Here is a 26,889-nt window from a genome sequence, read left to right on the forward strand (position 1 = left end):
ACAATCTGCTTGAAGGACCATCTGCTCCAAGCTCCATCTTGCTTAGAGCTCTCATGACTCTGAGCTCCATCTGCTCTAAGCTCCATTTTTCTCAGAGTTCCAATCACTTCAAAATCCATCTTGCTCTGTGCATCCTCTGCTCAGATATCCATTTGCTCAGAGCTCCATCTTCTAGCTCCATCTTGCTGAGATCTCCAATCACTTCCAGTTTCATTTTGTTCTGAGCACCACCTGCTCGAAAGTCTATCTTACTGAGAGGGGCATGTTCTCTGAGCTCCATATTGCTCTAAGCACCATCTGAAACCGAGCAACATTTCCTCCAAGCTCCATTTGGCTTAGAGCAACTACTTACTCACGATATTGTTTGCTCCGAGGTCCATCTCGCTCAGAGATCCATCTGCTCTGAGCTCCATCTTGCTGAGAGCTCCAATCACTTCCAGCTTCATTTTGCTCTGAGCACCATCTGCTCTGAGCAACCTGTTTTCTGAGGTACATCTTGCTTGGAGCTGCATCTGCTCCAAGCCCCATTCTGCTCGAGCTCCAATCACTCCGAGCTTGATCTTGCTCCGAGCACCATCTGCTCAGAGATTTAATCCTTCAGAGCAATGTTTTTAAGTTCCAATCATTCTGAGCTCCATGTTTCTCTAAGCTCAATATTACACCGAGCAACATCTGCTCCACGTTCCATCTTCTTTGGAGCTCCTTTTTTTCAGAGCTCTATCTACTCTGAGCTCAATCTTCTCTGAGCTCTATCTTGCTTGGACCTCTAGTCATTCTGAGCTCCATCTTGCTCTGAGCACCATCTGCTCTGAGCTCCACCTAAAACTGAGCAACATCAGCTCTAAGCCCCATCTGCTCAGAGTTCCATTTGCTCTGAGCTCCATCTTGCCCAGAGCTCCAATTACTCCAAGCTCTGTCTTGCTCTGAGCACTATCTGCCTGAACCTTCTCCTTTCTTGGAGCTCCAGTCCTCTGAGCTCCATCTTGCTCTGAGCACCATCTGCTTGAGCTCCATCTCGCTAAGAGCGCCAATCACTTCGAGCTCCATTTTGCTCTGAGCCCATCTACTCAGAGTTCCATCTTACTGTGAGCAATGTTTTCTCTGAGCCCCATGCTGCTCAGAGCTCCATCTGCCCCAAGCTTTAGCTTGCTTGGAATTCCAATCACTCTGAGCTCCATCTTGCTCTGAGCACTATCTACTTGGAACTCATGTTACTCTGGGCAATATCGGCTCCACGTTTCTCAAAGCTCTGTCTGTTCCAAGTTCCATCTTGCTTGGAACTCTAATCACTCTGAGCTCCAACCTGCTGTAAGCACCATCTGCTCTGAGCTCTATCTAAAACTGGGCAACATCTGCATCAAGCTCCATCTTGCTTAGAGCTCTTTATTGCTCAGAATTCCATCTGCTCTGAGCACCATCTTGCTCTGAGCTCCATCTTACAAAGTGGAACATCAGCTCCAAGCTCCATCTTGCTTGGAGCTCCTTTTGGTCTGAGCTCTATCTGCTCTGAGCTCCAATCACTTCATGCTCCATCATGCTCTGAGCTCCATCTGCTCCAAGCTCCACCTTGCTCAGGGCTCCAATCACTCTGAGCTCCATCTTTGATTGAGCTCCATCTTGCTCTGAGCACCATCTGCTCTGAGCTCCATTTGCCTCTGAGACCATATGCTTGGAGCTCCATCTTACACTGAGCAACATCTGCTCTGAGCTTCATTTTGCTGAGAGTTCCATCTTGCCTGGAGCTCCTTTTTCTCAGAGCTCTATCTACTCTGAGCTCAATCTTCTCTGAGCTCTGTCTTGCTTGGACCTCTAATCATTCTGAGCTCCATCTTGCTCTGAGCACCGTCTGCTCTGAGCTCCATCTAAAACTGAGCAACATCAGCTCTAAGCCCCATCTGCTCAGAGTTCCATTTGCTCTGAGCTCCATCTTGCCCAGAGCTCCAATTACTCCAAGCTCTGTCTTGCTCTGAGCACTCTCTGCTTGAACCTTCTTCTTTCTTGGAGCTCCAGTCCTCTGAGCTCCATCTTGCTCTGAGCACCATCTGCTTGAGCTCCATCTCGCTAAGAGCGCCAATCACTTCGAGCTCCATTTTGCTCTGGGCCCATCTACTCAGAGTTCCATCTTACTGTGAGCAATGTTTTCTCTGAGCCCCATGCTGCTCAGAGCTCCATCTGCCCCAAGCTTTAGCTTGCTTGGAATTCCAATCACTCTGAGCTCCATCTTGCTCTGAGCACTATCTACTTGGAACTCATGTTACTCTGGGCAATATGGGCTCCACGTTTCTCAAAGCTCTGTCTGTTCCAAGTTCCATCTTGCTCGGAGCTCTAATCACTCTGAGCTCCAACCTGCTGTAAGCACCATCTGCTCTGAGCTCTATCTAAAACTGGGCAACATCTGCATCAAGCTCCATCTTGCTTAGAGCTCTTTGTTGCTCAGAATTCCATCTGCTCTGAGCACCATCTTGCTCTGAGCTCCATCTTACACAGAGGAACATCAGCTCCAAGCTCCATCTTGCTTGGAGCTCCTTTTGGTCTGAGCTCTATCTGCTCTGAGCTCCAATCACTTCATGCTCCATCATGCTCTGAGCTCCATCTGCTCCAAGCTCCACCTTGCTCAGGGCTCCAATCACTCTGAGCTCCATCTTTGATTGAGCTCCATCTTGCTCTGAGCACCATCTGCTCTGAGCTCCATTTGCCTCTGAGACCATATGCTTGGAGCTCCATCTTACACTGAGCAACATCTGCTCCACTTTCCATCTTGTTTGGAGCTCCTTTGTTTCAGAGCTCTATCTACTCTGAGCTCAATCTTCTCTGAGCTCTGTCTTGCTTGGACCTCTAATCATTCTGAGCTCCATCTTGCTCTGAGCACCATCTGCTCTGAGCTCCATCTAAAACTGAGCAACATCAGCTCTAAGCCCCATCTGCTCAGAGTTCCATTTGCTCTGAGCTCCATCTTGCCCAGAGCTCCAATTACTCCAAGCTCTGTCTTGCTCTGAGCACTATCTGCTTGAACCTTCTTCTTTCTTGGAGCTCCAGTCCTCTGAGCTCCATCTGGCTCTGAGCACCATCTGCTTGAGCTCCATCTCGCTAAGAGCGCCAATCACTTCGAGCTCCATTTTGCTCTGAGCCCATCTACTCAGAGTTCCATCTTACTGTGAGCAATGTTTTCTCTGAGCCCCATGCTGCTCAGAGCTCCATCTGCCCCAAGCTTTAGCTTGCTTGGAATTCCAATCACTCTGAGCTCCATCTTGCTCTGAGCACTATCCACTTGGAACTCATGTTACTCTGGGCAATATCGGCTCCAAGTTTCTCAAAGCTCTGTCTGTTCCAAGTTCCATCTTGCTCGGAACTCTAATCACCCTGAGCTCCAACCTGCTGTAAGCACCATCTGCTCTGAGCTCTATCTAAAACTGGGCAACATCTGCATCAAGCTCCATCTTGCTTAGAGCTCTTTATTGCTCAGAATTCCGTCTGCTCTGAGCACCATCTTGCTCTGAGCTCCATCTTACACAGAGGAACATCAGCTCCAAGCTCCATCTTGCTTGGAGCTCCTTTTGGTCTGAGCTCTATCTGCTCTGAGCTCCAATCACTTCATGCTCCATCATGCTCTGAGCTCCATCTGCTCCAAGCTCCACCTTGCTCAGGGCTCCAATCACTCTGAGCTCCATCTTTGATTGAGCTCCATCTTGCTCTGAGCACCATCTGCTCTGAGCTCCATTTTCCTCTGAGACCATATGCTTGGAGCTCCATCTTACACTGAGCAACATCTGCTCTGAGCTTCATATTGCTGAGCGTTCCATCTTGCCTGGAGCTCCTTTTTTTCAGAGCTCTATCTACTCTGAGCTCAATCTTCTCTGAGCTCTGTCTTGCTTGGACCTCTAGTCATTCTGAGCTCCATCTTGCTCTGAGCACCATCTGCTCTGAGCTCCATCTAAAACTGAGCAACATCAGCTCTAAGCCCCATCTGCTCAGAGTTCCATTTGCTCTGAGCTCCATCTTGCCCAGAGCTCCAATTACTCCAAGCTCTGTCTTGCTCTGAGCACTATCTGCCTGAACCTTCTCCTTTCTTGGAGCTCCAGTCCTCTGAGCTCCATCTTGCTCTGAGCACCATCTGCTTGAGCTCCATCTCGCTAAGAGCGCCAATCACTTCGAGCTCCATTTTGCTCTGAGCCCATCTACTCAGAGTTCCATCTTACTGTGAGCAATGTTTTCTCTGAGCCCCATGCTGCTCAGAGCTCCATCTGCCCCAAGTTTTAGCTTGCTTGGAATTCCAATCACTCTGAGCTCCATCTTGCTCTGAGCACTATCTACTTGGAACTCATGTTACTCTGGGCAATATCGGCTCCACGTTTCTCAAAGCTCTGTCTGTTCCAAGTTCCATCTTGCTCGGAGATCTAATCACTCTGAGCTCCAACCTGCTGTAAGCACCATCTGCTCTGAGCTCTATCTAAAACTGGGCAACATCTGCATCAAGCTCCATCTTGTTTAGAGCTCTTTATTGCTCAGAATTCCATCTGCTCTGAGCACCATCTTGCTCTGAGCTCCATCTTACACAGAGGAACATCAGCTCCAAGCTCCATCTTGCTTGGAGCTCCTTTTGGTCTGAGCTCTATCTGCTCTGAGCTCCAATCACTTCATGCTCCATCATGCTCTGAGCTCCATCTGCTCCAAGCTCCACCTTGCTCAGGGCTCCAATCACTCTGAGCTCCATCTTTGATTGAGCTCCATCTTGCTCTGAGCACCATCTGCTCTGAGCTCCATTTGCCTCTGAGACCATATGCTTGGAGCTCCACCTTACACTGAGCAACATCTGCTCCACTTTCCATCTTGTTTGGAGTTCCTTTTTTTCAGAGCTCTATCTACTCTGAGATCAATCTTCTCTGAGCTCTGTCTTGCTTGGACCTCTAATCATTCTGAGCTCCATCTTGCTCTGAGCACCATCTGCTCTGAGCTCCATCTAAAACTGAGCAACATCAGCTCTAAGCCCCATCTGCTCAGAGTTCCATTTGCTCTGAGCTCCATCTTGCCCAGAGCTCCAATTACTCCAAGCTCTGTCTTGCTCTGAGCACTATCTGCTTGAACCTTCTTCTTTCTTGGAGCTCCAGTCCTCTGAGCTCCATCTGGCTCTGAGCACCATCTGCTTGAGCTCCATCTCGCTAAGAGCGCCAATCACTTCGAGCTCCATTTTGCTCTGAGCCCATCTACTCAGAGTTCCATCTTACTGTGAGCAATGTTTTCTCTGAGCCCCATGCTGCTCAGAGCTCCATCTGCCCCAAGCTTTAGCTTGCTTGGAATTCCAATCACTCTGAGCTCCATCTTGCTCTGAGCACTATCTACTTGGAACTCATGTTACTCTGGGCAATATCGGCTCCAAGTTTCTCAAAGATCTGTCTGTTCCAAGTTCCATCTTGCTCGGAACTCTAATCATTCTGAGCTCCAACCTGCTGTAAGCACCATCTGCTCTGAGCTCTATCTAAAACTGGGCAACATCTGCATCAAGCTCCATCTTGTTTAGAGCTCTTTATTGCTCAGAATTCCATCTGCTCTGAGCACCATCTTGCTCTGAGCTCCATCTTACACAGAGGAACATCAGCTCCAAGCTCCATCTTGCTTGGAGCTCCTTTTGGTCTGAGCTCTATCTGCTCTGGGCTCCAATCACTTCATGCTCCATCATGCTCTGAGCTCCATCTGCTCCAAGCTCCACCTTGCTTAGGGCTCCAATCACTCTGAGCTCCATCTTTGATTGAGCTCCATCTTGCTCTGAGCACCATCTGCTCTGAGCTCCATTTGCCTCTGAGACCATATGCTTGGAGCTCCATCTTACACTGAGCAACATCTGCTCCACTTTCCATCTTGTTTGGAGTTCCTTTTTTTCAGAGCTCTATCTACTCTGAGCTCAATCTTCTCTGAGCTCTGTCTTGCTTGGACCTCTAATCATTCTGAGCTCCATCTTGGTCTGAGCACCATCTGCTCTGAGCTCCATCTAAAACTGAGCAACATCAGCTCTAAGCCCCATCTGCTCAGAGTTCCATTTGCTCTGAGCTCCATCTTGCCCAGAGCTCCAATTACTCCAAGCTCTGTCTTGCTCTGAGCACTATCTGCTTGAACCTTCTTCTTTCTTGGAGCTCCAGTCCTCTGAGCTCAATCTGGCTCTGAGCACCATCTGCTTGAGCTCCATCTCGCTAAGAGCGCCAATCACTTCGAGCTCCATTTTGCTCTGAGCCCATCTACTCAGAGTTCCATCTTACTGTGAGCAATGTTTTCTCTGAGCCCCATGCTGCTCAGAGCTCCATCTGCCCCAAGCTTTAGCTTGCTTGGAATTCCAATCACTCTGAGCTCCATCTTGCTCTGAGCACTATCTACTTGGAACTCATGTTACTCTGGGCAATATCGGCTCCACGTTTCTCAAAGCTCTGTCTGTTCCAAGTTCCATCTTGCTTGGAACTCTAATCACTCTGAGCTCCAACCTGCTGTAAGCACCATCTGCTCTGAGCTCTATCTAAAACTGGGCAACATCTGCATCAAGCTCCATCTTGCTTAGAGCTCTTTATTGCTCAGAATTCCATCTGCTCTGAGCACCATCTTGCTCTGAGCTCCATCTTACACAGAGGAACATCAGCTCCAAGCTCCATCTTGCTTGGAGCTCCTTTTGGTCTGAGCTCTATCTGCTCTGAGCTCCAATCACTTCATGCTCCATCATGCTCTGAGCTCCATCTGCTCCAAGCTCCACCTTGCTCAGGGCTCCAATCACTCTGAGCTCCATCTTTGATTGAGCTCCATCTTGCTCTGAGCACCATCTGCTCTGAGCTCCATTTGCCTCTGAGACCATATGCTTGGAGCTCCATCTTACACTGAGCAACATCTGCTCTGAGCTTCATATTGCTGAGCGTTCCATCTTGCCTGGAGCTCCTTTTTTTCAGAGCTCTATCTACTCTGAGCTCAATCTTCTCTGAGCTCTGTCTTGCTTCACCTCTAGTCATTCTGAGCTCCATCTTGCTCTGAGCACCATCTGCTCTGAGCTCCACCTAAAACTGAGTAACATCAGCTCTAAGCCCCATCTGCTCAGAGTTCCATTTGCTCTGAGCTCCATCTTGCCCAGAGCTCCAATTACTCCAAGCTCTGTCTTGCTCTGAGCACTATCTGCCTGAACCTTCTCCTTTCTTGGAGCTCCAGTCCTCTGAGCTCCATCTTGCTCTGAGCACCATCTGCTTGAGCTCCATCTCGCTAAGAGCGCCAATCACTTCGAGCTCCATTTTGCTCTGAGCCCATCTACTCAGAGTTCCATCTTACTGTGAGCAATGTTTTCTCTGAGCCCCATGCTGCTCAGAGCTCCATCTGCCCCAAGCTTTAGCTTGCTTGGAATTCCAATCACTCTGAGCTCCACCTTGCTCTGAGCACTATCTACTTGGAACTCATGTTACTCTGGGCAATATCGGCTCCAAGTTTCTCAAAGCTCTGTCTGTTCCAAGTTCCATCTTGCTCGGAGCTCTAATCACTCTGAGCTCCAACCTGCTGTAAGCACCATCTGCTCTGAGCTCTATCTAAAACTGGGCAACATCTGAATCAAGCTCCATCTTGCTTAGAGCTCTTTGTTGCTCAGAATTCCATCTGCTCTGAGCACCATCTTGCTCTGAGCTCCATCTTACACAGAGGAACATCAGCTCCAAGCTCCATCTTGCTTGGAGCTCCTTTTGGTCTGAGTTCTATCTGCTCTGAGCTCCAATCACTTCATGCTCCATCATGCTCTGAGCTCCATCTGCTCCAAGCTCCACCTTGCTCAGGGCTCCAATCACTCTGAGCTCCATCTTTGATTGAGCTCCATCTTGCTCTGAGCACCATCTGCTCTGAGCTCCATTTGCCTCTGAGACCATATGCTTGGAGCTCCATCTTACACTGAGCAACATCTGCTCCACGTTCCATCTTGTTTGGAGCTCCTTTTTTTCAGAGCTCTATCTACTCTGAGCTCAATCTTCTCTGAGCTCTGTCTTGCTTGGACCTCTAATCATTCTGAGCTCCATCTTGCTCTGAGCACCATCTGCTCTGAGCTCCATCTAAAACTGAGCAACATCAGCTCTAAGCCCCATCTGCTCAGAGTTCCATTTGCTCTGAGCTCCATCTTGCCCAGAGTTCCAATTACTCCAAGCTCTGTCTTGCTCTGAGCACTATCTGCTTGAACCTTCTTCTTTCTTGGAGCTCCAGTCCTCTGAGCTCCATCTGGCTCTGAGCACCATCTGCTTGAGCTCCATCTCGCTAAGAGCGCCAATCACTTCGAGCTCCATTTTGCTCTGAGCCCATCTACTCAGAGTTCCATCTTACTGTGAGCAATGTTTTCTCTGAGCCCCATGCTGCTCAGAGCTCCATCTGCCCCAAGCTTTAGCTTGCTTGGAATTCCAATCACTCTGAGCTCCATCTTGCTCTGAGCACTATCTACTTGGAACTCATGTTACTCTGGGCAATATCGGCTCCACGTTTCTCAAAGCTCTGTCTGTTCCAAGTTCCATCTTGCTCGGAACTCTAATCACTCTGAGCTCCAACCTGCTGTAAGCACCATCTGCTCTGAGCTCTATCTAAAACTGGGCAACATCTGCATCAAGCTCCATCTTGTTTAGAGCTCTTTATGGCTCAGAATTCCATCTGCTCTGAGCACCATCTTGCTCTGAGCTCCATCTTACACAGAGGAACATCAGCTCCAAGCTCCATCTTGCTTGGAGCTCCTTTTGGTCTGAGCTCTATCTGCTCTGAGCTCCAATCACTTCATGCTCCATCATGCTCTGAGCTCCATCTGCTCCAAGCTCCACCTTGCTCAGGGCTCCAATCACTCTGAGCTCCATCTTTGATTGAGCTCCATCTTGCTCTGAGCACCATCTGCTCTGAGCTCCATTTGCCTCTGAGACCATATGCTTGGAGCTCCATCTTACACTGAGCAACATCTGCTCTGAGCTTCATATTGCTGAGCGTTCCATCTTGCCTGGAGCTCCTTTTTTTCAGAGCTCTATCTACTCTGAGCTCAATCTTCTCTGAGCTCTGTCTTGCTTGGACCTCTAGTCATTCTGAGCTCCATCTTGCTCTGAGCACCATCTGCTCTGAGCTCCATCTAAAACTGAGCAACATCAGCTCTAAGCCCCATCTGCTCAGAGTTCCATTTGCTCTGAGCTCCATCTTGCCCAGAGCTCCAATTACTCCAAGCTCTGTCTTGCTCTGAGCACTATCTGCCTGAACCTTCTCCTTTCTTGGAGCTCCAGTCCTCTGAGCTCCATCTTGCTCTGAGCACCATCTGCTTGAGCTCCATCTCGCTAAGAGCGCCAATCACTTCGAGCTCCATTTTGCTCTGAGCCCATCTACTCAGAGTTCCATCTTACTGTGAGCAATGTTTTCTCTGAGCCCCATGCTGCTCAGAGCTCCATCTGCCCCAAGCTTTAGCTTGCTTGGAATTCCAATCACTCTGAGCTCCATCTTGCTCTGAGCACTATCTACTTGGAACTCATGTTACTCTGGGCAATATCGGCTCCAAGTTTCTCAAACCTCTGTCTGTTCCAAGTTGCATCTTGCTCGGAGATCTAATCACTCTGAGCTCCAACCTGCTGTAAGCACCATCTGCTCTGAGCTCTATCTAAAACTGGGCAACATCTGCATCAAGCTCCATCTTGTTTAGAGCTCTTTATTGCTCAGAATTCCATCTGCTCTGAGCACCATCTTGCTCTGAGCTCCATCTTACACAGAGGAACATCAGCTCCAAGCTCCATCTTGCTTGGAGCTCCTTTTGGTCTGAGCTCTATCTGCTCTGAGCTCCAATCACTTCATGCTCCATCATGCTCTGAGCTCCATCTGCTCCAAGCTCCACCTTGCTCAGGGCTCCAATCACTCTGAGCTCCATCTTTGATTGAGCTCCATCTTGCTCTGAGCACCATCTGCTCTGAGTTCCATTTTCCTCTGAGACCATATGCTTGGAGCTCCATCTTACACTGAGCAACATCTGCTCCACGTTCCATCTTGTTTGGAGCTCCTTTTTTTCAGAGCTCTATCTACTCTGAGCTCAATCTTCTCTGAGCTCTGTCTTGCTTGGACCTCTAATCATTCTGAGCTCCATCTTGCTCTGAGCACCATCTGCTCTGAGCTCCATCTAAAACTGAGCAACATCAGCTCTAAGCCCCATCTGCTCAGAGTTCCATTTGCTCTGAGCTCCATCTTGCCCAGAGCTCCAATTACTCCAAGCTCTGTCTTGCTCTGAGCACTATCTGCTTGAACCTTCTTCTTTCTTGGAGCTCCAGTCCTCTGAGCTCCATCTGGCTCTGAGCACCATCTGCTTGAGCTCCATCTCGCTAAGAGCGCCAATCACTTCGAGCTCCATTTTGCTCTGAGCCCATCTACTCAGAGTTCCATCTTACTGTGAGCAATGTTTTCTCTGAGCCCCATGCTGCTCAGAGCTCCATCTGCCCCAAGCTTTAGCTTGCTTGGAATTCCAATCACTCTGAGCTCCATCTTGCTCTGAGCACTATCTACTTGGAACTCATGTTACTCTGGGCAATATCGGCTCCAAGTTTCTCAAAGCTCTGTCTGTTCCAAGTTCCATCTTGCTCGGAGCTCTAATCACTCTGAGCTCCAACCTGCTGTAAGCACCATCTGCTCTGAGCTCTATCTAAAACTGGGCAACATCTGCATCAAGCTCCATCTTGCTTAGAGCTCTTTGTTGCTCAGAATTCCATCTGCTGTGAGCACCATCTTGCTCTGAGCTCCATCTTACACAGAGGAACATCAGCTCCAAGCTCCATCTTGCTTGGAGCTCCTTTTAGTCTGAGCTCTATCTGCTCTGAGCTCCAATCACTTCATGCTCCATCATGCTCTGAGCTCCATCTGCTCCAAGCTCCACCTTGCTCAGGGCTCCAATCACTCTGAGCTCCATCTTTGATTGAGCTCCATCTTGCTCTGAGCACCATCTGCTCTGAGCTCCATTTGCCTCTGAGACCATATGCTTGGAGCTCCATCTTACACTGAGCAACATCTGCTCCACGTTCCATCTTGTTTGGAGCTCCTTTTTCTCAGAGCTCTATCTACTCTGAGCTCAATCTTCTCTGAGCTCTGTCTTGCTTGGACCTCTAATCATTCTGAGCTCCATCTTGCTCTGAGCACCATCTGCTCTGAGCTCCATCTAAAACTGAGCAACATCAGCTCTAAGCCCCATCTGCTCAGAGTTCCATTTGCTCTGAGCTCCATCTTGCCCAGAGCTCCAATTACTCCAAGCTCTGTCTTGCTCTGAGCACTATCTGCTTGAACCTTCTTCTTTCTTGGAGCTCCAGTCCTCTGAGCTCCATCTGGCTCTGAGCACCATCTGCTTGAGCTCCATCTCGCTAAGAGCGCCAATCACTTCGAGCTCCATTTTGCTCTGGGCCCATCTACTCAGAGTTCCATCTTACTGTGAGCAATGTTTTCTCTGAGCCCCATGCTGCTCAGAGCTCCATCTGCCCCAAGCTTTAGCTTGCTTGGAATTCCAATCACTCTGAGCTCCATCTGGCTCTGAGCACTATCTACTTGGAACTCATGTTACTCTGGGCAATATCGGCTCCAAGTTTCTCAAACCTCTGTCTGTTCCAAGTTCCATCTTGCTCGGAACTCTAATCACTCTGAGCTCCAACCTGCTGTAAGCACCATCTGCTCTGAGCTCTATCTAAAACTGGGCAACATCTGCATCAAGCTCCATCTTGCTTAGAGCTCTTTATTGCTCAGAATTCCATCTGCTCTGAGCACCATCTTGCTCTGAGCTCCATCTTACACAGAGGAACATCAGCTCCAAGCTCCATCTTGCTTGGAGCTCCTTTTGGTCTGAGCTCTATCTGCTCTGAGCTCCAATCACTTCATGCTCCATCATGCTCTGAGCTCCATCTGCTCCAAGCTCCACCTTGCTCAGGGCTCCAATCACTCTGAGCTCCATCTTTGATTGAGCTCCATCTTGCTCTGAGCACCATCTGCTCTGAGCTCCATTTGCCTCTGAGACCATATGCTTGGAGCTCCATCTTACACTGAGCAACATCTGCTCTGAGCTTCATATTGCTGAGCGTTCCATCTTGCCTGGAGCTCCTTTTTTTCAGAGCTCTATCTACTCTGAGCTCAATCTTCTCTGAGCTCTGTCTTGCTTGGACCTCTAGTCATTCTGAGCTCCATCTTGCTCTGAGCACCATCTGCTCTGAGCTCCATCTAAAACTGAGCAACATCAGCTCTAAGCCCCATCTGCTCAGAGTTCCATTTGCTCTGAGCTCCATCTTGCCCAGAGCTCCAATTACTCCAAGCTCTGTCTTGCTCTGAGCACTATCTGCCTGAACCTTCTCCTTTCTTGGAGCTCCAGTCCTCTGAGCTCCATCTTGCTCTGAGCACCATCTGCTTGAGCTCCATCTCGCTAAGAGCGCCAATCACTTCGAGCTCCATTTTGCTCTGAGCCCATCTACTCAGAGTTCCATCTTACTGTGAGCAATGTTTTCTCTGAGCCCCAGGCTGCTCAGAGCTCCATCTGCCCCAAGCTTTAGCTTGCTTGGAATTCCAATCACTCTGAGCTCCATCTTGCTCTGAGCACTATCTACTTGGAACTCATGTTACTCTGGGCAATATCGGCTCCAAGTTTCTCAAAGCTCTGTCTGTTCCAAGTTCCATCTTGCTCGGAGCTCTAATCACTCTGAGCTCCAACCTGCTGTAAGCACCATCCGCTCTGAGCTCTATCTAATACTGGGGAACATCTGCATCAAGCTCCATCTTGCTTAGAGCTCTTTATGGCTCAGAATTCCATCTGCTCTGAGCACCATCTTGCTCTGAGCTCCATCTTACACAGAGGAACATCAGCTCCAAGCTCCATCTTGCTTGGAGCTCCTTTTGGTCTGAGCTCTATCTGCTCTGAGCTCCAATCACTTCATGCTCCATCATGCTCTGAGCTCCATCTGCTCCAAGCTCCACCTTGCTCAGGGCTCCAATCACTCTGAGCTCCATCTTTGATTGAGCTCCATCTTGCTCTGAGCACCATCTGCTCTGAGCTCCATTTTCCTCTGAGACCATATGCTTGGAGCTCCATCTTACACTGAGCAACATCTGCTCTGAGCTTCATATTGCTGAGAGTTCCATCTTGCCTGGAGCTCCATCTGCTCTGAGCTCCATCATGCTTGGAGCTCATCTTGCTCAGAAGTCCATCTTGCTCTGAGCACCATCTCTTCCACGTGTTTATTGCAGCACTATTACCAATAGGAAAGACATGAAACCAATACATATGCTTATCAATGATAGACTGCAAAAAGAAAATATTCTACATATATTCCATAGAATACTATGCAGCCATAAAAAGGTATAAGATCAAGTCCTCTGCACGGACATGGATGAAGCTGGAAGCCATCGTCCTCAGCCAAGTAACGGAGGAACAGAAAACCAAACATTTCATGTTCTCACCCATAAGTGGGAGCTGAACAATGAGAACACATTTTAATACTATTACATCCTCTGAAGACGCTCTGTGTTCTCTTAACAAAGGATATTTGTACTTTGTAATTTTTTCTCTCTAAAGGATTGTGGCTTCTCCTGTCTGTGCCAGTTTAGGGTACAGGTTGACCACCTCACCTTGAAATGACCCACTCCATGTCCACACTTGGTTGGTCACTCCTGTGAACTGCTTGTTCACAGACTCTTAACACCTGTGAGTCATATGAGGGGAAGTGACCTCACATAGTATTGCACCAGGAAGATTACCAACTGAAAGAGTTACTGAAACAAAGTGTGTGTCTGGTTATTTCAAAGAATAAACAGGCGTCAGGTGAAGGTAATAACATCTTAAGGTGACGTCAGTAGTATCTTAGATGACCAAGAATAATCCTGTGGGCCCCAAGAACATATTACAACATGGACTATGCCAGCAGAAATCTCACCCATCAGACAACAGCAAATGACGCTCTGGCTCAAATGTTAAATGTCCTCTCTTGGTGTGTGAAAGCACATGACCAGCAGGAAGGAAAAACGTCAGGGAGACAAAGGCTTTGCTACATATCTGTGGGCTTCAGTCTCCAGTGAGACACTCAGAGCCTACATCTCCTCTATTACCACTGCTGCTTTTATTGTACAGCACATTTCCATGTATGTTTCATTCTATTTTTTGAACTCTGTATTTCATTGTTCTCTCAGTCTTGTTATGAATCATCACACTTTCAATTTCCAAGTATTTACAATACATGAAATGAAAAGTTATTTTTTATATTCAGACTTTCATGGATGTTTTTGTTTATTCTTCCTTGCAATACATTTTCTTATCTCCAGAGGATAATCAGATAGTGGCTATATTGGAGTAAAGCTCAATTTATCAGTTGATTAAAGAATCATTGATCTCTTCATACTGTTAAAAATACTTTTCTAAAATTGTGGTTTCATTATTTTTTATTTATACAAATCCATTTCATATTTTATACATTTTTACAGCAATTCTGATTTGGTTAAATTTTTAAAATATACTATGCTGCAGAATCCTGACAGTGTCTTTTTACATCTATGATCATGAACACATGGCATTCTCATGAACTCTATGAATGTGGCTAATAATATTAGTGGATTTCCTAATGCTGAATCTGACTTGCACTCCTGCCATAACGGATGTCTGGTCATGCTATAATATACTAATATGCTGATACAATGGCTTCTAACATTTATAACTTTCACTTTTATATCCTTATGTCCTGTTTGTAGTAGTCTGTGTGCCTCAATCCAGTTAATGATCTTATATCCCCTCACATACTCTTCCAAAATTTTGGGGGTATAACTCTTATACCTGCTTTATAACTCTTACACAGTTTAAGTGACACTTGTTTACTGAACTTTTTTTGGTGGGGGGATGGAGTCTCGCTCTCTACCCCAGGTTGGAGTGCAATGGCATGATCTCAGCTCACTGCAACCTCTGCATCCCAAGTTGAAGCTATTCTCCTGCCTCAGTCTCCCAAGTAGCTGGGATTACAGGTGCAAGCCACCACACCTGGCCAATTTTTGTATTTTTAGTAGATACAGGATTTCACCATGTTGACCAGGCTGGTCTCGAACTCCTGACCTCAAGTGATCTGCCTGCCTTGGCCTCCCGAAGTACTGGGACTACAGGCATGAGCCACTGTGCCCAGCCTACTGAATTCTTGTATACTGGAACTTATTTGCGTATAAGAGCTCTCTTTTGATAGATATCTCTGTTATTTCTATTATTTCATTCACATTTACCCCTGTTGAGATAGAGATTTTAAACTGATGAACCACCCAACTGGTACTGGGTTCATAATATTGTTAATTACAATAAAAGTAGGTATTCTTTCAGAAAATCAAGGTGGAAAGCTAAAAAAAAAAGAAAAAGAAAAAGAAAAAGGAAAAACACACCTACAAGAAAACAAAACAAAACTTATACACTGACCCTCTCCATCCATTAGTGGCATAAACACAGAAAGATAACCAAATGGACCAAATGAGGGAGCCAGATAATCAGACCAAATTACATCAACACATTTTTCAGAAACACACCAAAGGCACCCAAGTTGAGAAACCTGGATATTCAAGTACAAAGGACTGAAGTAAGACCCTTATGTTACACAAAACACAAATATCAACACAAAATAGACTGAACACCTAAGTCTAATCCTGAAACTAAAAAAGCTCCCAAGGAAAAAAAAAAAAACAACATAGAGTGAGTGTCTATTTTGGGGAAACTTGAATCTGTGCACACCAGCTGCAAAAATAAAAAATTAGGGAGAATATACCCATAAACAATGCAATGGTTTTACCATCTCCATATTTTTTTATTTCCCAATGGGACACAGAAATAACTGCTAACAAAAGCAAATATAAATATGTTAGACAAAGGACAACTTTAAAATTTTGAAACAAGGAGAAAACAATGAACCCAAAGAAAAGGCATCTCACAGATTAGGATAAAATCATGGAAAGTCAAGTACCTGAGAGGAACTGTTACCTAACATACATAAGAAACTAAAGATACTGCCGGGCGCGGTGGCTCACACCTGTAATCCCAGCACTTTGGGAGGCCGAGGCAGGCGGATCACAAGGTCAGGAGATCGAGACCACGTTGAAACCCCGTCTCTACTAAAAATACAAAAAATTAGCCAGGCGCGGTGGCAGGCGCCTGTAGTCCCAGCTACTCAGGAGGCTGAGGCAGGAGAATGGCGCGAGCCCGGGAGGCGGAGCTTACAGTGAGCCGAGATCATGCCACTGCACTCCAGCCTGGGCGACAGAGCGAGACTCTGTCTCAAAAAAAAAAAAAAAAAATACTAAGTGAGTAAAAAGACAAAACAACTAAAACCTATATTTATCCAAACAATCTGCTACTGGCATAAAAATAGAAAGGAAACCCAATGAACAGAATGAGGGAGTTCTGTATGCCATCCAAATGTACATACAGTGAACATATTTTTCAAAAGGACACAAAAAGACACAATGGGAAAAGGAAAGTCTGTTCAATAAACGATTTTGAGCAAACTGGATAGCCACATGAAATACAGAGAAATGGGACAAAAATCAATGTAAATTACATTGAAGACCTAAACTCATTCTTGAAACCACTTACTTCCCTTAGGAAACATAGGGTGAATGTGTATTTTAGAAGACTAATCAATGCACACAAGTTGCAAAATGTAAAATATAAAAATAGAAAGAAAAAAAAATTAGAAGAAAAAACCCATAGACAATGCAATAGCTTGGCAATCTTTTCCACTGTTTTTAATTACACACAAAAGTCACCACTAATATATACATATGTGGGACTACAAAAAACATTGGATCTTATGGAGGGAAAAGAAAACAATAAACCAGAATAGAAGGCACCTCAGAGACTGGAAGAAACCTATGGAAAATCCTGTCTTTGAAAGGGGTTGTTATAAAATATGTGCAGGAAACTAACACCACCATGTGGGGGAAAAACAAATACAGAAACAAAAACAAATGTCGAAGATAAATCTGGGCAAAGGACCTGAAAAGACATGTCTGAAAAGTAGATGTGAAACTGACTCAGATAAAAGAAAAGTTTCTCAAAAGCTCTAATCCTCACAAGAATGTCAAGGAAAACCACACTGACATACCACTCCCATCCACATAGAATGAATGTTACCTAAAACAAAAATAAAAGTTTGAAAAGGAAACAACTGGTATACACTTGCAGAAGGGGAAACTCTTCTCATACACTATTGGTGTGAATGTCAACTTGTACACACACTAGGAAAAACAGCTGGAAGTTCCTCAAACAAGGTAAAAACACCATTTCATCTAGCCATCCCACCATGGGCTGTACATGCACAGCCAATGAAACTCCTATGTGGAAGAGATACCTGCCTTGCCCTGTGTACTGTAGTACTCACAACAGCCAAGATAGGAAATACCCCTACCTGTTCATCCATTGATGAAGGGATGAGGAAACTGCAGTATACATCCAGAACAGAATATTCTTCAACCATAGAAATGCAGCCACGTGCAAAAACCTGGGGGACGTTATCTTAAATAAAATGGGCCAGACAGAGAAAGGCATATACTGCATAATCTCATGCATGTGGAATCTAAAACACTTGACCGCATAGAAGTACAAAGTTCAACAGTGGTTACCAGAGGCTGGGGAGAAAAGGGTGCGTAGGCAGGAATTGGTAATGGGTATGAGGTTACACTTAGAAAACTGAGATCAACCCTGCCCTTCTCTTCTGTAGCAGAGTGACTAGGGTTAATATTGTAGCAAATTTTCCAAATAGCTGGAAAGGATTCTGAATATCCTCTCCACAGACAAATAATACCTAGAGGACTTCATAGATGCTAAATATTATGATTTGATCAATATGCTAGGTGTACCTATATCAAAATGGCCCCTGCATCCTCTAGTTATACACGTATACTCTAGGGCAATTTCTTTAAAAAAAAAGTCAACGATGCTAAAATTCACATGGAACCATGAAACACTCTGAATTTCTAAAGCAATCCTGAAAATACAAAGTACATGGGATAAATCACTGCCATCTATTTGAAATTATATTAAAAAAGCTAGTTATCTAAACAATAGATGACTGGCATTAACCAAGAAACCCAAACCAACAGACAGAACGAGGGAGCTCAAATCACAAACCCAAATTCCTAGGTAGAGTAAACATTTTGTAAAAGAACACCAAAAGACAGAACGAAGAAGGGAGAATCTGTTTAATTAATTGCTTTGAAAATTGGATACCCCTACGCAAAACAAAATAGGGACCCTATTGTGTAACAGGCGCAACAATCAACTCAAAATGAATTAGAGACTCATACACAAAACTTGAAAGCATTAAGTTCCTCCAATGGAAAGACAAACAATGTGGGTATATTTAGGTCAACGTGGATCTGTGTTCACAGTGTGCCAAAACCAAACAAAAAATACAGGGGGAAACTCATGGGTGATGGATTAGTTTAGTCATAATTTTGATTTTCTTCATCCGTCACCTACATCACAGGAAACCAAGAAAACAGACACATGTGGGACTGCATCACACTCTAGAGTTTGTGCCCAAGCATATTAAAAAAAATCCATGAAGAAAATAAAAAATCATCCTGAGGTTTACAAGAAAGGATTCAGCAAACATACATCTGATAAAAGGTTGCCTTCAAAATGCCTAAGCAACTAACACCACTTACTAGCAAAAACACAAAAATTAACCTACAACTACCACTTCATCTAACAATTCTACTACTAAGGATACTTTCAGTGCAAAAGAAATCAGTCATGTAAGAGATATCTGCCATCGTATGTGGACTGCATCACTATTCACAATTGCCAAGATAAAGAATAAACTTACTTGCCCATCCACAGGTGAAGGGATCAAGTAACTGTGGTGGATACACACAAATAGTCTTCAGCCAGTAAAGCAGAATGAAATTTCATCATTTGGAGCCATACTCTTGAACCTGCAGGACATCATGGCAAATGACCTAAACCAGGCAGAGAAAGAAAAACATTGCCACATCTCACTCATGTAGAATCCAAAATAAAAGGCTTTATTGCATAGATCTAGAGGGCACAATAGTGGTTACCAGAGGTTGGAGGGAAGAGGGGGCATGGGAAGGGATCAGAAATAAGTAAAAAGTTACACTTAGATGAGAGGAATAAATTGTTCATCTCTGTTCCACAGCACAGTGACTAGAGATTAACACAACATCATACCTTTTTCACAAAATCTGAAAAAGAAGATTCCAAACGTTTTCACCACAAAGAAATTAACAACTGTTTGTGATAACAGAAACTCTTGTAAATGCAAGATTTCAAATGTTTCACCACAAAGAAATTAACAACTGTTTGTGATAATACTCTAAATATCCTGATTTTATCATTCCTCTGTGTCTGTATTAACCAAAATGCCACGATCTAACTCCCCACATTGTACACCTTTACTATATGGCCACCCTTTTAAAAAAATATGTAAACACACAATGCTAAAATTCATGTGGACCACAAAACAGCCTGAATTTCCAAAGCAATTCTGAGAAATCCAAACGACATTGGTTGTGTCACACTTCCCAATTTTAAATTTCATTGAAAAGCTAGGGACCCCCTTCCACACAGAGCAGTGGAACAGATTAGAGGATCCAGACGTAAACCCTAACACGCCTAACACCATCTGATCTTCAACAAAATCCACAAAAATAAGCTTTGGAGAATGTACTTCCTCCTCTCAATAGATGGTGCTGGGATAAATGGCTAGCCAGTTGCAGAAGAAAAACAGTGGGGCCCTGTGTCTCACTGTGTACAGAAATTAACTCAAGTAAATGAAATATGTAAATGCCAGACCTCAAACTATGAAAAGCCTGCAAGGGAACCCAGGAAGTACCCTTCTTGACAGAGGATTTGGCAGAGCATGAATATGCCTAAGTCCCCAAAAGCAAGTGTAACTAAAACAATTATTGACAAGTGAGGCCTAACATACAAGAGTGGCTGCACAGCAGAAGAGATTAACAACAGAGTAAATAGACAGCTTACTTACATAATGGGAGAAAATGTTCCCACGTATGCATCTGATGAAGTCTAATATCCAGGATCTACCTCAAACATGTTAAGCAAATAAATCAGCAAAACAAAAACTCAATGAAGAAAGTGCAAGAGGCATGAAAACACACATCTCAAAAGAAGGTTTACAGCAACCAACAGACAGGATAACATTTTTCTAACTTAGTAATCATCAGAGAAATACAAGCAAAAGGCCCATGAGATAGTATTTCACACCAGTCAGAATGGCAGTTATGACACAGTCCACAAGAATGACTGCCAGTGAGGTAGAGGAGGAGAGGAATGCTGGTCTGCTGTTGGTGGAAATGCAAACTACTTTGGACACCATGGAAAGCAATGTGGGGATTTCTCAAATAACTTTCTTGACATCACTAATACAAAAATGCCCAAGAAAACCACACTAAGATTCTGCCTCATTCCACTCAGAATGACTACTACCAAAAACAAACAAAACACAAATTTTTGAAGGTGACAGCCAGTGTACACTTACAGAAGGGTAACCTCTCAAACACAATTGGTGGGGATGTAAATTAGTATACACACTATGAGAAACAGCTAGAGGTTCCTGAAAAAATTCACAGCACAACTACCATGTCAGCAAGCAGCCCCCACCACTGGTTCCACATTTGAAGCAGTTGAAATTCCTAGGTTGAAGAGAGCTATCTGCCTTCCCATGGGTACCAAAGCTCTCGTAACTGTGACCAAGGTACAAAACGAACCTATCTTTCCATATGCGGCTGCTGGAATGAAGAAACTGCCATATAGATACACCACAGAATATGTTTCAGCCATAAAGCTTTGGGAAATCCTGCCATCAGCAGCCACATGAAGAAATCTGGAGAACATCAGATCCAATGAATGAGCCTGGTAGAGAAAGTTCCATGCCACGTGATCTCAGGCACGTATACTGAAAAAAGCTTTATCTCCTAGAAGTAGAAAGTTCAATAGGGATGACCAGAGGCTGCTGGGGAGGTGGAGGCGGTCTGGGGAGGAATCAGTAATAGGTACAAAGTTACTCTCCGATGAGTGTAATCAATTCTGGTCTTCTATTCCATAGCAAGATGACTAGCCTTAACACAAATGTATCATATATTTCAAAGTAGCTAGAATAAAAGATTCTGAATGTTGTCACCACTCAAAAAATAATAACTATATGAGGTGAAGAGATGCTAAATAACCTGATTTTATCATTACTCAACATATACATGTATCAAAATCTTCCTGGTACCCTCTAGTTATATACATTTAGGATATGGCAGATAGTAAGGCGAACATCACACACCAGTGCCTATTGTGGGGAAGCGGGGAGGGATAAGGAGATATACTTAATGTAAATGACAAGTTAATGGGTGCAGCATATCAACATGGCACATGTATACATATGTAACAAACCTGCACGTTGTGCACATGTACCCTAGAACTTAAAGTATAATAATAAAACAAAAAGAAATATTTTAAAAATGCCAAAATTTACGTGGAAATGTGAAACACCAAGAATTTCCAAAGCTATCCATGAGAAATACAAACCATATGGGATGCATCACATTCCCTGAGTTCTAATTAAGTGAAAATCCCTAGTTAACCAACTCATATGTAACTGGCATACACGGAGAAACAGACCAGTGAGCAAAATGAGGGCACTCAATAATAAACACAAATTTCTAAAGAGTGAACACATTTTTCAAAACACCACCAAAATGACACAATGGGGAAGGGTTCCAAAACTAGATATTCATTTTCAAAATAATAATACTGGACTCTTATGGTACTAAATACACAATAATCAACTCAAAAGAATTAAAGATTATACACAAAACTTGCAACCATAAAGTTCCTATGAAGACAATCTCAGGTGTGTGTATATTTAGGGCAACTTGGATGTATGCTCATGGTTTACAAAAAGTAACAAAAATACAAGGGAAAAAATCATTGACAGTGGACAGTTTTGGTAGGGATTATGTTTTTCCTTGATTAGTAACCAACAGCATAGCTAATCAAGAAATTGTACACATGTGGGACCACACCAAACTGAAAAGTTTTTGCCCAACAAAGGAAACAATGGACACAATGAAAAAGCATACCGAAAAATACAAGAGACGTAGTTTGGGCAAACATATCTTGGATAAGGGGTTATTTTTGAAAACGTACAAGTCAGTAATACTACCAGCTGGCACAAAACAAACAAACAAACATAAAAATAACCAGACCAAAATTGGGCAAATAATCTGAGAAGATATTTGTACAAAGAAGACAGGAAACTGACCCAACATTTACAAAAATGTGGTTAACATTACTACTCATGATAAAAATGTAGATCAAAACCACACTCAGATCTTATCTCACTCCAACTAGAAGGAACATTACAAAAATATTAAAATATTTAAAAAGACAATTCCTGGTATCAATTTCCAGAAAGGGGAACTGTTTGTGGAAATGTAAATTAGTACTAACACTATAAAAAAAAAGTTGGGGGCCCTGCAAAGAATAGAAAAAAAAAAAGAAATTCCATACCATCTAGCATTCCCACTACTGGGTATACGTTCAACCTACCTGTTCATCCACAGATAAAGGGATCAAGAAACTCTTGTATACATACATGAGGGAATATTCTTGGCCATCAAAATAATGAAACAGTGTCATTTAGAGCACTCCAGACGAACCTGGAAAACATTATGTTAAATGTAATGAGCTAGGCCTAGAAAGACAAACACTGCATGATACCACTCGTGAAATCTTAAGATGTTTATCTTCAAGTAGAAAGCACAATATTGGTTACCAGAGTCTTGGAGATGAGGGGGAATGGGAAAGGATTGGTTATGGAAACAAAGTTATCTTAACATTAAAGGAATACATCTGCGTTCTCCTCCTCAGCCTGGTGACTGGTGTTAATAATACTGTATTTTTCTAAAAAAGCAAGAAGGGAGAATTTTGAGTGTTCTCTCCACACACACACACAAAACACCTGTATGAGGGAATAGAGATCCTAAGTACCCTGATTTGATCATTACCCAACCTATCTGTATGAAACTGTACCCTTAACTATGGACCTTCATGTTGTAAAAAAAAGTTAACAGAAATAAATATATATTGCAAAAAATCACAGGGAACCACAAAAGTAATGAATATCTAAAGGAATTCTGAGAAACACAATCAAAGTGAGGACCCACAATCATCGATACCAAATTAAACTACTGCCAAGTTGTAGTTACGCAGCAGATATATGTTACTTGCATAAAATCAAATACCTAGAACTGTGGACAAAAACAGGGAGGAGAAAAACACGATCAACACAAATATGGACATAGTCAACTGACTTTGATAAAGAACACCACAATGTGGAAGGCAGAGTCTGCTCAATGAATACCTTTAAGAAAAATGATATCCAGATGCAGAAGTAAGAAATAGGACCCTTATTTTACACAATGTATGAAAATCAATCCCCCTTCAAATTGAAAGCCAAAACAAAAGACCATAAGCCACAAAATGTTTTTAACTACAACACAGGTTGAGCATATATTTTGGGTCACTTGAATCTTTGCTCACCTTTGCAAAGAGGAAAAGAAACAAACACCCTGGAAGAAAAACCTCATTGACAATGAAATGCTTTGTCATTGATATATAATTTCTTATATGGGTGACCAAAATTACACGCATGGAACGCAAAAAATAAACATCGGACTACATCAACCTGAAAAGTTTCTGCACAGCAAAGCAAACTACTTTCCACAGAGAAAAGCATCCTATAGATTAGGCAAACATTTCAGGCAATCATGTAATTCACGAGGAGTTGTCGTCTAACGTGTACACAAAAAACACTACAAGATAGCAAAACACTCCAATCTAATATTTCTCAAAGAACCTGAACAGACAATTCTGCAAAGACATAAAATCAAACAACAGATAAGAGATAAGGTCCTCAAAATTATTCATTAGAATACTGTCATTCGAAACCACACGCAGACAATCTCACACTTAATGCCTATTCCTAGAAAACTTATAAAAAATAGGAGGGGCCAGGAACAGTGGCTCACGCCTGTAATCCCAGCACTTTTGGAGGCCGAGGCTAGCGGATCACCTGAGGTCAGGAGTTTGAGACCAGTCTGACCAATATCGTGAAACCGCGTCTTTACTAAAAATACAAAAATTAGTCAGGTGTGGTGGCAGGCGCCTGTAGTCCCAACTACCCGGGAAGCTGAGACAGGAAAATTGCTTGAAACCGGGAGGTGGAGGTTGCAGTGAGCTGAGATGGCGCCACTGCACTCCAGCCTGGGAGACACAGTAAGACTCCATCTCAAAAACAAAACCAAAAATAGGAATGAGGGCGGGGTTTTGGAGACAGGGCAACTCATAGCTGTAGATGGAAATGAAAAATTAGGATACACATCATGGAAAACAGCTAAATAGCTGAAGACTCCTCAAAGAATTGAAACTATAGATGTTCCTTGCCCTAGCGAGGTCTCTTTCTAAAGGTCCTGAGGCATCAAAAACAACCATAGGCCCCAGTTCAGAGGCCCGTGGGACTCGGAAGGACCCAGGTCCCGCGGTTCACTGCTGCCGCGGCCAGGACCCCACAACACCCCCCCCAAGTGGACGACTGGGGCCCAGATGCCCAGGAAGAAGTCAGGGCCTGTAGGAGGGAGTGGCAGGGAAGGAGCAGGGAGGCCCGGAGGGTTCCAGGTGGGGACCATGCCCCCCCACTTACCGCTGAGACTTGCCTCCTCCTCCACCATTACATGGAAGCCACCAGGGCTTCTCGAAAGCTCACTCTCACCACGCCGCAGCTGGCTCCTCGCAAGAAGCGCAGTCTAAGCTTCCGTAGGCGCACGCACGCTGGCAGCGTCCCTCCAGCCAGGCTGAAGCGCCACCCCCTCTTAAAGGGGCCGCAGCTGAGACTGACCGGAAGCGGCTTCGGGTTGCGGGACAGGCTGATCCTCTGCCCAGCCCCAGGGGTGGACGAAAGGACCCCAGTCTCTCATCCTCCCTGGCTCTAGGGCCCTAGAGGTCACAGGAGCGCTCCCTGTGACCCCGGCCCCGACATAGGCTCCCATTGCTTGAGGAGTGCGCGGCACTTGCCCCTGCCCACTTCTGGACCTCAGCTTCACCATCAGCAAAGGAAGCGGCCTGGCCAGAGCTCTGAGTTCCCTCAAACTCCGAGCCTCGGGATTCAGGGTGGGCTCCCCTGCCCCTCTGCAGAGGGGGCCCAGAGAACCACAGAAAGCTGAGAACTGGAGGGACAGTCCGGAGGGCAGCAGGGCCTCCCCGTCTCGCTGTTTGCATTCATCCTGTGGGAGCCTGGGGTCTCACTGGGGCCTAGACACCCCACCAGTGGCCTCACCAGGGCTGCCCGGGTCACCGAACTCCACGGGAGGCAGGCAGAAGCCCTGGGGTTTAGCGCTGCCCCCACCTCAACTCCATTCTACGTCAGTGCCCGCGAGGGGCCCTGTGGAGTGGACCCAGGCCGCCCCTTTCCGGGGAATGGGACCTGCATCGGTCTCCATGACACCCAAGGGAGGGGCCGTGCCGACCTTTCCAGGGAATCTGGGGGTGAGGCGGGGGAGTCCTGGTCACCTCTTGAAGCTCGCTGAGCCGCCCACCCCAGAGAGCTGGCAGAGAGCTCACACATTTTCAAACTTTCATTTCCATTTTCTCCTCCCAACCCCCCAAAAATAAAAGACGTGTGTAGCTTCGTCGCCTGTACATCATCCATTCCCCAGGGCCACGGCGTGGATCCAGCCCGCTAGCTGCCTCAAGGCGCCTGGGCGCCTGGCGGCCAGCATGCAGCCCGGGGCCTGCCCAGGTGAGGTCTGCGGACACTACAGTGCCGAGGTCCCTCCTGGCTGGGGCACACGGGACGCTGTGGGTGCTGGCTGTGAGCTCCTGGAAGGTAGAGCTGGAGGGTGCCCCAGGCCCTGGCTGCAGAGCTCTTGATGTCATGCCCAGCGCCCTCCATCCACTGCCTCGGGGCAATGCTCCGGAGCCCCAGCTGGGGCAAGAAGTCTATCGCTTCGTCCTTTATTCATTGGAAAAATTCAAAAACACATCATGATCCCCGAAACAATCACTGTTTACAGGCGGTGGTTCGCGCCTGTAATCACAGCACTTTGGGAGGCCGAGGTGGGCGGATCAGAAGGTCAGGAGATTGAGACCATCTGGCTAACACGGTGAAACCCCGTCTCAACTAAAAATACAAAAATTAACCGGTCATGGTGGTGGGCGCCTGTAATTCCAGCTACTCCGGAGACTGAGGCAGGAGAATGGCGTGAGTCCGGGAGGCGGAGCTTGCAATGAGCCGAGATAGCAACACTGCACTCCAGCCTGGGCGACAGAGCGAGACTCCGTCTTAAAAAAAAAAAAAAAAAAAATTAAAATAGGATTGTAAATGCCACACTGAAATAAGCTTTTATAAAAATGGCAGTCAATGGAAAACAGGTTCAGAAGACAGGAGAGATAGGGAAAACAAGTAAGTTATCTGACTGAAACAGAATTAGAAATTAACAACAGAAAGAAATATTGAACATCTGAAAATATGTGAAAATTCAACAACTCACCTCTAAATCATTGGATCAAAAATAAAATCACAAGATAAATTGGAAAATATTTTGAGCTGCACTCTAGTCTGGGTAACAGACTGAGACCCTGTTTCAAAGAGAACACAGCAAAACAAACCTCAAAAAGCTATAAAATTAAATGCCAACTTTCTGCTGTCCCCAAACGCTCCGTGGCTCTCCATGCTCTCAGAAGCCCATTGTTCTCACTTTGGGCTCCAGGATCTAGGTAACCTGGCCAGTGCAGACCCTATCACCATCTCCTCCTCTGCATGCAGCCTGGGGCCTGCATCTGGAGGGCTGTCTAGTCTAGGGGAGACAATGCTGGATGTA

The 26,889-nt window shown here is 45.1% G+C and overlaps 1 long non-coding RNA gene across 1 annotated transcript in view; it reads right to left on the minus strand.

Annotated features, from left to right (window-relative positions):
• LOC119622786 (uncharacterized) overlaps positions 1-24,839 on the minus strand; it is a 37,433-nt gene extending 12,594 nt beyond the window's left edge. Inside the window, exons 1-3 of the long non-coding RNA XR_012088769.1 lie at positions 24,714-24,839; positions 22,562-22,671; positions 18,807-18,939 (exon numbers count right to left, since the gene is read on the minus strand). This is a non-coding gene — a long non-coding RNA (uncharacterized lncRNA). The remainder of the gene's footprint in view (positions 1-18,806; positions 18,940-22,561; positions 22,672-24,713) is intronic.
• Positions 24,840-26,889: the final 2,050 nt, after the last annotated feature.

The sequence above is a fragment of the Chlorocebus sabaeus genome, chromosome 16 (genome assembly GCF_047675955.1).
Source record: "Chlorocebus sabaeus isolate Y175 chromosome 16, mChlSab1.0.hap1, whole genome shotgun sequence".
NCBI lineage: Eukaryota > Metazoa > Chordata > Mammalia > Primates > Cercopithecidae > Chlorocebus > Chlorocebus sabaeus.